Below are 12950 nucleotides of genomic sequence, written 5' to 3' on the forward strand. Positions count from 1 at the left end.
TCAAGAGTTTACCAGTTTATCAAAGAATTTCCTGTTTCCAAGAAGTCAACAAAATTACAAACATGGTCAAAGAGCAAATGGTCAGCTCTCATACAAGTTCATCACATCACACTTCTGCTAAGCTGCTAAAATCACTTTCATCGTGACAGATATAATCCAACCTTAAAGCTTAGTCAGCTCTGTCACGCATATTTTAGATTGTGTCCTTGACCACAAGTGAAGCTTCCTTACTTACAAGATGACGATTGTTAAGCCATGCTGGCACTGCCAAGGACTGATTATTCATCTTTAGTAGCTTATGAAAAGAAAAGCCTCAGAAGTGTTCAGGCCACACAATCTCACAGATAGAGTTGGAGCCTTGTTCTTGGAAGAAGTAATAGGTGAGGACATGACTACTCATCACAGTCAGCTTTAATACCATGGAAATACTAAGTTGCAGTGATGCAGACAGTCAAAGACTAAGAAGGGTCAAGTTGCTAAGCTTACAAGGTTAGAGATCTGAGTGACAGAATTAACTATAAATGTTTTCAGAGCTACTTCAGGCTACCAAACATCAAAAAATGAACAAAAACCACCAGAAGTGGTATGCACACATACTTAATCAAGCTAGTCTTCACATATTCAGTAGCTCGCAGTACATTAGTCAGGATAAAGTTTTATGGACTGCATAGAACGTAGAGATATCCTGACCATTCATACTTGTACTTCCAACTCTACTCAACATACTTTTACTGTTGCTCTTCCTCTGATGTAGGAGTGTGAGGCAGGAGTTAGTGGAACACGCTGATATTTTTGTTGTTTGTATTAACAACAACTACCTTCAGATAAATTTGAATTGTTTACAATTTCAAGCGAGTACCAGCTACATACAGAAAATCAGTTTTCCAAAAATGTGTTGATTACAAGCATAGAATTAGTGTTTTTCTTTTTTTTGTATAAGGATACGGAGATGTGTAAAACTCACATAATCTTTTACTTTTTCTTCTAAATGAGATTTTAAGTCTTGTAGCTCTGTAATAATGTCATCTTTCTGCACCTTGATTGAGATTGGAAATAAAAAATAAAAAAAATTCAGTCATCAGTTTCTAATGTAGTGTTAAGTAGCTGAATTACACAATGCATTAAAGGCAAATTCAGTTAAGCTAAGCTCAGTAAGAAATCTATTAATTGAGCCTACTAGAATAGCATTTTAAGCTACCACAAGTTGGTATTAATTAATTAATTAATTAAAACAATTTTACACAACATCTTGATAAAGTTACCTCAGTTGCTTCTTTAAGTTGCTCAACAGACTCATCCAATTTAATCATCTGCATTTCAAAGTCTGTAACACACAGAAAAGGTTGTATTACATAAGTAGCCAATAGATAGTTTATTAAGTAATCAATTTTTCCAGATATTCTAATGTTTAGGTAGCTTTTGAACAGATTAATTAATTTGCATGTGGTCTTCACTTATTGGGAGTGATTCAAAAGTTTTCTATATTTCTTGGAATGAAAACATTGCATCAACAAGACATAAAGAAGAGTAGAGATTACAATATAAAAGTAAAAATCAAGATATAGACATTTAACCCCATACTTACGAAAGCGTAAAGCTGCTAGTTGCAGTTTAAAGGAGAGGGGGAAAAAAAGAAAAGAAATAACCAAAAACTGTGGAATTGCTAAACCTGAATATACACAAGGAACAAACTATCACTTATCTACAGGCTATGGTTCCAAAGGTAGAACATCTCCTCTAATTCCTACTCAAACTGGTTATTTCTCTTTTAGATTAATGAACTATTTCTGTCTTCTACCTTTCACATTGCATAACTCACCTTTGTTCTTCTGCATCAGCTCTTCTTCAGTTTTAAGTAGTTTGGTGTTTTCCTCTGTTAGCTCTTCTTTGGTCTCCATCAGTTCAAAGTTAGTTTTCTCCAGCTGCTTTTCAAACCAGCCAATATCTTCCTTCGGGTCCTCCAGGGATACAATGGAACTATGTGCTGCCTCAGCTTGCTCTTTAATATCCATGACATCATAATGCACAGAATCAAGAATGCCCTCAGGATCAACACAGGTGTCAGGCACTATGCTATGTTCTCCACCCTGAAACGTAATTTATAATCAGTTAAAACTGGTGAATAGCTGACTACATAATAGCTGTTATTTCTACAGATAGTCTGGATAGCCACTATGAAGACAGCCATACAAGAAGTTTTTAATTTCAGCTTCAAAACCCACCTCACAAATTCACATACAACATGACAGTGATTCATATGGGGGGAAGATAAGTGGCATTCTAGTAACAGCTAATATATTTTATAGTATTTGATGTTTGGTCACTACTTAAACCAGTTTTCAAGAAAGTACAAAGGAGTTATTGCAGACTCCAATCCTGCTTTTAACCTCAAGAGTTTCACTAGGCAAACAATGTACAAGAACTGCCACTTCATGCAGCCATAGATTTCTGCTTTTTTTATGTTTTGACTTTCCAGTTGCATTCAATGCAACTGATCATCATCTTTTCAGTTCTTTGTCTTGCAGCGCCACATCACCCTCATAGGCTGCTCCCTCTACTTTCACACTTAACCTCTTTCAGATAAGGCCACAATCCAAGGGCACACATCCATCAATTGTGCTTCAAACACAAACTCTCAGCACTTCAAAGTTTTCCATCAAGACTGTAGCACTGATCTGACAGCTTAACTTCTTCAGTGTTATATCATAGCACTCACTCCTACCCATTCCGCTTAACCCCCACTTTCCCACTGAAGCATCTGATGGCCATAACACAGCTTTTCAAACTCTTTACTGCTCCACTTCTTTTGTCAACACTTGAACTGGACAATATTCAAAATTACAACAGCAGCAACATATGGTGTAGCTGGATTTGCTTTCCTACATGGGATCATATTTTGAGAAGAGAGAAAAATTAAGTAAATAGCATAAAATCTCCTCCAGATGTAACAAGTTGCTTCTTGTTAGGTTGAATACTTTTTAGGAATGAGATTTTCAGAAGATGCTTCTGCCCTCACACCCCAAAGAAACACAAAGACCCCAGTAGAGATTTTTAGAAAACTCTGTAGGAAAATTAAGCTCAACTAAAACACTAAATTAAAAAACCTGACTGCTGTATGGAGACAAACACCCAGATTCACTACAGATACTACACAAATAGATTCATATTCTTAGAAGAACAGAATTTTTTCTTTAAATGCAAATCATAAGTACTGATCAACAAAATAGACTACAACATACTCACTTTTTGTGCAATAGCTGAGAATCTTAGCACATTGAGTGTTTCTTCATAGGTTGAAGCACACTGGCTGATGTTTGCTAACATGTGTATCTTCCCTTTTCCACTGAAGAATCCCTGAAGAAAGTGTGTTAACTTACTTTCACTAAACGGTATGTACTGCTGCACCCTTTGAAGACAAAAACCACAACAAATCCCATTAGCAGAAGTTAACAGCTTCATTTCAATGTGAGAGCTATCCAAGTGGAAGACAACACATTAATAACTGCACTAGTCTTTAAATCATTTTGAGTTGTGGGTTGTTTTGAATTTAATCTTTTTGCTAGTTTGCAGTCAGGTTGTATGATTGTTCCAGCTACTATGCAGCCATTATCTTCTTAGACAACCCACGAGAACATTTAAAACAAAAAGTACATTCAACATCCAGCCTAAGATAGGTCATACAGCCTCACGTTAGCTTAAATTCTCTCTCACCTTTCTCTTTCCCTTACCACATCTGGCAAACTGACCTATCTACTTCTAAGAAAACAGTACCCAACAAAATCAGAGATAACCACTCTCTCAGTATATTGTCTCTAGGAAAGGACAATAGTAAATACTTTGGAAATAAAGAAGCATATACTTATCACAACATCTCTGGTGTTTCCTAAACCAAGGTTAAGCCACTGAATCAAACAGCTGGTGATGTACAGAAAATTAGGAGAGAACTCCTAAAGCGTGACTAAACACACTGTTCTCTAGTGAGGTTACCTGCTGGACTCTTTACAGCTACTGAATTCTGCCAACAGAGCTAAAAGCTTCACATAGCTACGCTCCTGTCACAACACACGTGACCCATAAGTAGCTTTAGTGCAGGAGTGGTAAATGAGTTCTTATTTTAAAGAAAATTACTATCAAAGTCATCACTACATTTCCCCCCTATTGTTAAAATTTCAAGTGATCAGGACCAACAAATAAAACAGTTCTGAATAAATCAAAGCACTTTAAGCAGCAGCTAATTTTAAGGAATCCTTCTTCCCTAGAAAGGACAGACAGATAAGAGACTAATCCAGTAGCAAGGCCTATTTTCATCTACTTTTAAGCATAACAGAATTTGAATAGGCTACCAGGCACAGTGTGGCATTTCATGAACACAGAGCTCACCTAATCTTTGGGACAGAAAGACACCTTCAAATGAGAATCAGCAGAGAATTCTGCAATTATATCCAGCTGTGACTGTAAATAAATACTACATTGTTTAAAATAAAGAAAGCTCTGTCTGCACTCATTTAGAGCACAACCTCAGACAGAAGTAGCAAGCAGGCTTTCTTCTCTCTGAATTTGGTTAGCTAGATCAGAAAGAATGATGAAGTTGCATCAAGGTTTGGAAAAAAATATATATATATGTATATATGTAATTATATATATCTATATGTATATATGTAATTATATATATCTATATATAATTTTTCTTTTCCAAATTATATATATATAATATATATATTCTGACCATGTCTCTTGGCTAGGACAAAGCACAGCAATATCCCTGAGGAAAACTGTTACAGCAGAACTAAATGATAAATGCAACTAACTAACAAAGGAGGAAAAGGTCTAACACTTCACACATTTAAAGTGAAAATAGTGAAAACAAATTTTATAATCTCCCCCAGGACTTGTTTGAGAAGGCAAGGCCAGAAAAAAAAAAAAAAAAAAAAAACACAACGCTAATTTGCTTAAGTCTATGATAACACATTCAGAAATTTAGAACTAGAATGGTTTTATTTGAAAAAACAAACAAACAAACAAAAAACAACAACAAAAAGAAGGCAAGTTTATAGATCACTTTCTTAGATCATTAAGTCTTCACACATCTGCAGAAGCCTACAGATAGTTTTCACTCATAACATAGTTTCGTACTCTGCATTTTAAACAATAGTTTAAACATTGTACATGATATCTGAAATCTACAACTAGTTTACAGTTTGTACAAGGACTTACTTTGACTGCTGACTGATCTTGAGTGCACTAATACACTTGCTTAGAGTTAGGAGAGATGCATTGATATTTCCACTCTCTTTCAGTCTGTCACCTTCATTGCACGTCTTGGTATTCCTTTCTGAACTAGCAAGATCACACAGTGATAATCTGAAGGCAGATAGGAAAACTAAGTTTTCTTGCCTTTGAATGTACATTGATTATTTATCATTTCCAACACAACCACTCCTCCTAGAGGAACAATTTCTTGAACCCTTTCATGCTTTTTAATGTTGCTTTCCTAGTGAAGTTGCACACTACTTCCTGCCAAACTCTTTTCCAACACAGCTTCCATTTTTCTGCCATATTCTTCCTTCTGAGGATTTAGTTCAGAAGTTGAGTGAGAAGGATAAAGGAACACTGTGTGGAACAGTGGGCACAAGATATAGAACAGCATTACAACTTGATGGTTTAGTACTGCATAATGACAGGAAATGGGGAACCACCACTCATACAGGAGGCTGTATCAGGGAACCTAGTGTCCGTAGCCCAATATCAATACATCAATACTGAAAGTAACTGACAATTTCATCCTAAAAGAAGAAGGGAACTCTGCTCTGAACTTACTCATTGACTCGTGTCACTCGTGGCATTTCAAGGTCTTCAATTCTTAGTACCTTAATTGTAAATATACTGTGGCTAAAAGGAGAAATGAAGCAAGGTCAATAGCCAGAAATACACACATTTTCTAAAATCTGTAACATCTGTTCAAAACACTGCTGGATTTATTCCAGATTCAATTAACAATAATTCTACTAGATGCATTAAACCTTTTAAAGAGACATTCCGTCTTGGTTTATTTTGCTTTTCTTCCCCCTCATGAACCACCATTACTTACATGGAAGAAGGCTTAGTTGTTTTGTTGAGAGTTTTTGATAAAACACTTAGCTTTTGTATGCACTTATCTGCTTGAAGGACTAATCCTTCTAGTTCAAAGCACTAGAATCACAAACTGTCACAAAATATCACATGGAACACTAGATATCAAGCCTTTTTAAAGCCTCTTCCCCGAAAAAAAGCCATAAACAATATTTTCATTCATCCCTCTTCCCCACACTATGTTACACCCAATGTTAGTGAAAGTTTCCCACCTTCAGCTGGAGCAAGTATTTAGCTTTGTGCTTGCAAAACTCTGGTGTTTCTGTCCCAGTTTAAAAAGTCTGAAAGCTTCTTTAGAATCAGAAATCTGAACCCACTGCAAACCTTTCAAAAGAAGGAAAAGTGATTTTTGCAAGCTTTGCTAGCAAAAGAGAAAGTGAACAAGAAATAAGGTATACAAACTAAGAACATTTAGTTAAGACAATAAAATACTTCATTAACTCTGCCTCAAACATACGACAAGCTGATGGCAGATAAGACTAAGATTCTTCCTCCCACAGAAAAGGGCAAGGTATAGTATAGCACAACAGTTTATCCTACCAGTATACTAAAGTATGTTCCATCCAAATTAAGCAAGCAGCCTTAGTACTGAAAGTACAAAAGCTAAGTTCTTAAACTACAGAAGCCGAAAGTTTGTATTCATTGGTGCAGAAGTCAATCTGAGAAGTTTTTTGTTTTAGCTTGTAGTTTTTATTGGGGATGGGTTATCTGGATTCTGTCTGCATTATAACGACTGTATGGCTCTCATTTTCAAGGATGATAAAGGCAGTGGAGTTCACACAGGCTTTATGGGCAAAGTACAGGAATAAGGAGAATACTGTTGAAGATGCAGATACGTACATGTAGCTTGTTGCCTTCGCATTCAAGCAGACACTTCTAGAGCTACACTGAACACATTTAAGAGTTTTCTATCTCAGAAGAAACATGTTACACTATTCCATGACAAGCTTGGCAGTTTGCAAAGTATTCTAGTTACCTTTTACGTAAGAATATCCCTTGATGTCTTGAGCAAGGCGAAGTGTCCTTTTTTTTCTGTCATTTGATAAAGGAGCCAGTAAATCATAAAAACATTCATTGTAAATCTCAAAAAATGAAACCCAGAGAACTTCACAAAATCATCTATAGATAATCTGCTAAGTTGGTCTGATCCTTCTGAGAGATTTTCTGCACCTGCAAAGTAGAAAATATTACAAGTCAATGTAGAGACAGTAAAACTAGCTGCATTTAAAAATAAGTAATAGTTAAGCTTACAGCTTAAAACTTTTCCCAGAACATAAACACAGAGAATCCCCACCTCTCATACAAACACCAAGTATCTGGAAGTCAAGACGCGTGCCCTACACATTTGCAAAGACACGCCTGCTATAAAGCTTGCTTTTTCACTTCCAAAACCCAATCTAACATCTATAGTTGGGTTAGAAATATTCAGAACTCTTCAGTCTTTACAATATAGAGAACTGAACTAGTAAGGACACTTCGTTCTGACTTTTTAGGGAAAAAAAAGTATTTAGTGAGTTCTTAAGTGCCCTAAAGGCCTGTCGGAAAACCACTAGGGATCTTATCACAAATCATACTCTTTTTCTTTGTTTTACTTTCACCTCATAAAACCAGGTTATGATAGATGTCCCAGTAGTCTCCTAGCCATTTTATTCCTTCTGTTTTCTGCCCAGATGTCCTGCCCATTATTCCGTTCTGTTACAAATAAAAGCTAAATAATCCTTTTATTATCAGCATTAGCCAAAAAAGCCAGTCGTTGACCTTACAGAAGCTTTTCTAATTGCTACTGTTTAATATAAAACATACCCTTAGAATCAGCTGGGGATTTGTCATTAGTGCTGTTGTGATGGTCTACCTACGAAAGAAAACAGAGACTTTAGGATTTATTATTGATGTACAGCACCAATACACCACTGGTTGCTTTTATTTATTTATTTATTTATTTATTTTAAAAGCAGCTGTATTGCTCTACCAGAAAACAATACAGTATAGTTCCAAGGTGCCAACACAAAAATCCTGGCTACACATTTTGACTGGTTTCACCTTACTACTCATTTCTGACAATTCCTTTACTATAAGATCTGATGCATTTCAGCTTCCTGATTCAGAAAGAAAAAGAACAAATAGGGAGAGAATCCCCAACAGGAAAAGGAGTTATTTAATAAGATGATTTTCAATAGCCCATTTATAATCTGCATTTTACCCTTCATGAATCTTGGACTCCTGAAATATTTTTCTTATTGGGATTTTCTTAATTCAGGACTTCCATATCCTATGGCTTATTAGGTCAACTCTCAGAAAAGGAAGTTAAGGTAGAATACTTGATCACTTAATGTAGATAAGCAGCTTATTATTTCTTAACTCAGGCTATCAAAGTGTTACACAAATGAAGTTATGACTAAATTTTGTAAATATAATATTTTTAAGTAGTTTGGTCATAGAAAATACAGAATAGCTCCCAACATGTAGATCTCATGATGTTCATAGATGTATACTCAGTTCCCAGGCTTCAGGTTGTGTTGCTTTTTTATAGAGCACAAAAGTAGAAAGAAATTCTCATCTACTGAAGAGGAGTAATCTCACCTACCAGATACAGTATGCTTAGAAGTAAAACTTTTAACATAGAAGTTTTCATCTACATGACACTCACCCAGATCTGGCTTTGTATAGTCAGCAAAGCTTGTACCTACTTAGCTTATAAGGTCAAGTATTTTACCTAGGAACACGGGTCTTGAAACTAGAGGAGGCACCTATATCGCACGACCACATCTTAACTCTCTAATGGAGTAGGATGAGATCAGCATATAGCTGTTCACTGCATTTTCTTTCCACATACTCACTAAACCTAGAACAGTTTTACACATCTTTGGTTCATGTAGAAGACAGGTGTTGTTTTTCCCCGAAATACTTAAAGATCATTGGAGCCGGACTTCATACTCAGCTGTGCTCTTGAAATAATTCAGAAGGAATTTTACTGCCACCTGCCTTTCACACTGTGAAGTCCACACTTAACCACCTCATCAGTAAGATCAAGTTAACATACTCCACAACTAAAATACCCCAGTGTGGTGTAGCACACCACTAATAAGATGCTTCATTCTTTTTCAGCAAGAACAGAAAGACAAATAGAAAACTGTGTGTAAATACAGAACCCTCTTTCATTACAGAATGGAAAGGATAACACTGAACTATCACAAGATGCATGTACTCATCATTTCTTTATAAAGTAGTTTCCTACCTCTTTTGTCAGATGAAGCAACAAATTTTTAAGAGCAATTTCTTCTCTCACTTTGTCATTAGTCAGTTTTACGTAATCTCTCCACCGAATAGGTTTCAGATCCATTTTTGTGTATAGCCTTCCTCCAACAGTTTTAAACAACATATCCATCGTCCTTGGCAAAATACCAACATCATCTTCTGTCCCTGTAAGCAATACACAAAAGAAGGGCCAGGTTACTATTGTAAGCAACATATAAACATAAATGAAGACAAAGATAACTGATTCTAATCTCAAAGTATACACAAAGAATTTAGAGGCCAGTTACAGTCTGAAGCAATGTTTGCAGTGTTACTAGACTGTTCCCTGAAAAATACTGGCTTTAAGCAACAGCTCACATCCCATTCCTTAGACATTACAGGGCATCACTTTAAAACAGCCAGAATATTCTGCATAAGCTTAGCCTTAAGAAGAAAAAATAACCCACAGCAAACTCCCACATTTAACAGACGTGCAGATTTTCAACTGTTTACCAGGCTCCCTTCCCGCTCTGAAACAACCCTGAAATAACAACCAGAGTGATGTCTCTGCTACAACATCCCGTTCGTCCCACAAACCCTATTTAGAAATATCTACAAGTCTCATAAAAACTGTTAAAGTAACTCAGCTCCTTTCCCATTGCCTTTTCTTGGAGCACACAACTACCTCCACATCTTGCCTACTTCACGCCTTAGTTTTTCCACTGTCACTAAATACCAAGCAAGCTTCAGTGTTTTAAAGTCAGTCATGAACACAAGAGAGGACAATACGCAGAAGAATTTCTATAGTGCTGTATGGAAGGTGCATAGAAAGATAATTTTTGAACATACTACCCTGTTGATTCTTAATATTTAAGTCCTAAAAAGGTATTACTATGGGAAAGTCTTCAGCTCCACGCATATAAAACTATTGGAAATACATAGTAACAGAACACTAAATAACAGAAATAAGGGGAATTTGTTTCCTGTGAACCCAATCGTTTCATTTGTTATGACAATATTAAACATAAAAAACAACTGCTCCCAGCCAGAAAGGAGATTGATGTATTATTTCTGTACTACTAAAGCTCAGGGAACACAATCTTCTATGCTGCTGTTATTACTAAAATCAGAAATTTGAAAAAAGATTGAAATACCTTGATCAAATGTTTCAGAATGTTTAATTTCTGCCTACAATAAATCAAACAAACTCAGACATACTTTGCCTTCAAATAAAGAACAGCATTTAAGATGCACGCATTTATAGTAGGAACAAAAACCAAAGTTATTGTAGTGTATGCTGTCTTACACACTTGTAAATTTAGTAATATTTGTTATGGAAGAAGACGACTTTTCAAGGCTACTAGTATTCAAAAGAAGGCAACGTACAAGGCCTGTTGAGTAACTAGGTAAGAAGTCATAACATCTCTCTCTTCTAGAAGTAGTTCTCACTTTAAGAAATTAATTCAAGGAAAAAGCATTTCTGCTCATACCTTGGAATGTGTAAGTTTTCCCAGCATTTGTAACGCCATACGTAAAAACAAGGCAATTACATCCTTCTAAGAACTCTTTCACTGGTTGCTTCACAGTACCTTCAAAGAATTCTTCTTGAGTTGCTTCAGGTCCAAACACCTGAATGTTACCAAGAAGCTGGTTAATCTCTTTATTTTGTTTAAGCAATATTTAAGTACTTGTAAGGAGTCAGATACACGTTGATAATTCTAAAGACAGTTAAGAAAAACTTGTTTGCTTTATATGAAGTAACAGAAGACAAGCAACTTTTTCCACAAATAACTTAATATCATTTAAAGACAATTAATTTACCCGTGAAAAGGTGAACTTCTGTGTTGTCTGTCCTAAAGTTTTATTGCTCATTCTTCCCAATGAGCTCTTAGGGGACTTCAGTATGATGCTTGTTGAGTCCTCAAGTGAAACACATCCCTATTACAAGGAAGCACAAGTAATGCAGGCATGAAAAAAGTTTTAAAAGGTCATCTTACAGGAAAGAAAACATATATACTTTAAGGGTTGTTTTTTTGTTTATGATTAAATAAATGCCTTACCTGCGATCCATTTGCTCTCTCCCGTGCCGTAAAGGGTTTAATACGCAGGCAAACTTGTATGCGTCCCCTAGGCTCCAAACTAGACCTCTAAAATTAAAGAGCTGGAAGTTAGAAATCTGACTAGATCCTCTGTTTGATGATTAGCACATTAAAGCAGTATTATTTTCATCATCCTATTGTAACAGACTCATTTGTTAACACAGGAAGTAATAATATTTTACTGTTTTCACAAGTGCTTTGGACCCTGCTAAACTTCTTTGTCAGAGCCTAGAATTTCAGAACAAGTACTACTGCAACACACTCCTGTACTGCATTCAGGCCAACTATGAACAAAAGTACTCCATTATTGTGCTTCTGAGACAATGTTAGCTTCATCCACTGATACCGGTGCTCCTCATAAGGTATCAAAGCAACACCACACATCTTGGTCTAGTCTATGTACAGTCTAAAAGCATAGTGAAGATGATTTTCATCTCCTCTGTAAGATTCTAATGCTTCTTATAAAGAAAAGAATTAAGTTTATTTATTTTTGGAGAAACAAGCTGCCTTTGTGGTCCTGAGGGCCCCTTTTTGTCACCTGTTGGGCATAGCAAGAGAGCTTTTCTTGTACAAATCTATGCCCCGTGTACCTTTCTCCATCCCAAAACCTAGAGTTGTGGTGCAGACACTGGATGCTGACCAGAGCAGTAAAAGAACAGAAGAGGGGAAAAGCAGATACAGGTAAGACACCTAAAAGAAAGGAAAAGAGCAGAAGAGAAGGAAGGATACGGTTAAGAACAAAGGACAGAAGATGGAAAGTGCTATAGAGGATTGGACTGGACATGAGCAGATCAGAGCTACACCAAGGTGTGGCTTCTCCCTGTGTCCCTGTCCACCACTGGCAACATCCCCCAATGACAGGGATGATGCTGCCCCAGCAGCTGATGGGGTTGTGGTCTGGGGTTACGTTCTATGCAGAGCCTCCAGAACCTGCTACAGACCTCCAGTTCCCTGCCACTTCTTTTTTTCAGGTGTCTGCACACAAGGAACAGGTGTTCTCTATGCCCTGCATGCTGGTAATTAGTGTGGGCAATTACTGTGTGGGAATTGGGGGAAGGAAATTCAGGGGTGGGATAGTGAGGAGGAATTGGAGGGGGCTGGGAAATTGTTTGGGTGGGATTGTAGAGATCAGATATGTCTGCTAGGATGGGGGATATTTGGTTGGAAATATTGTCATTTCTATTACTCATTGCTTTGTATAAGTTATTAAATGCTTTATGTTCCCTCTGCTACATCTCTGCTTGCAGTCATTTGTGCAGTGACAAAGGTCCTCAGCTCTACATGCCCACCTCCAGGGTAGGATGGAGCACCACAGATGGCAGTGTTCCACAGCTGCCACCAGCAGCCCCAGCTCGTCCCTCCACACCTGAGGTGTGAGTGGCTGTGAGAGGAATGTCTCTGTGGAAGTGCAGCTCGTTCCTCCCCTCTGATGGGGGCAGAAGGCATCTGCATTTCCCTCATGGCTCTTATTTCCTGTGTTACTGTGGG

General features: G+C 36.9%; 1 pseudogene; it reads right to left on the reverse strand.

The window, feature by feature from the left end:
* Window positions 1–823: 823 nt before the first annotated feature.
* The window catches only part of LOC146752429 (kinesin-like protein KIF20B), a 120287-nt pseudogene continuing 108160 nt past the window's right edge, over window positions 824–12950 (reverse strand).

This window comes from Coturnix japonica, unplaced genomic scaffold (assembly GCF_054131305.1).
Source record: "Coturnix japonica strain WE unplaced genomic scaffold, WE-NBRP24 Scf045, whole genome shotgun sequence".
Classification (NCBI taxonomy): Eukaryota; Metazoa; Chordata; class Aves; order Galliformes; family Phasianidae; genus Coturnix; species Coturnix japonica.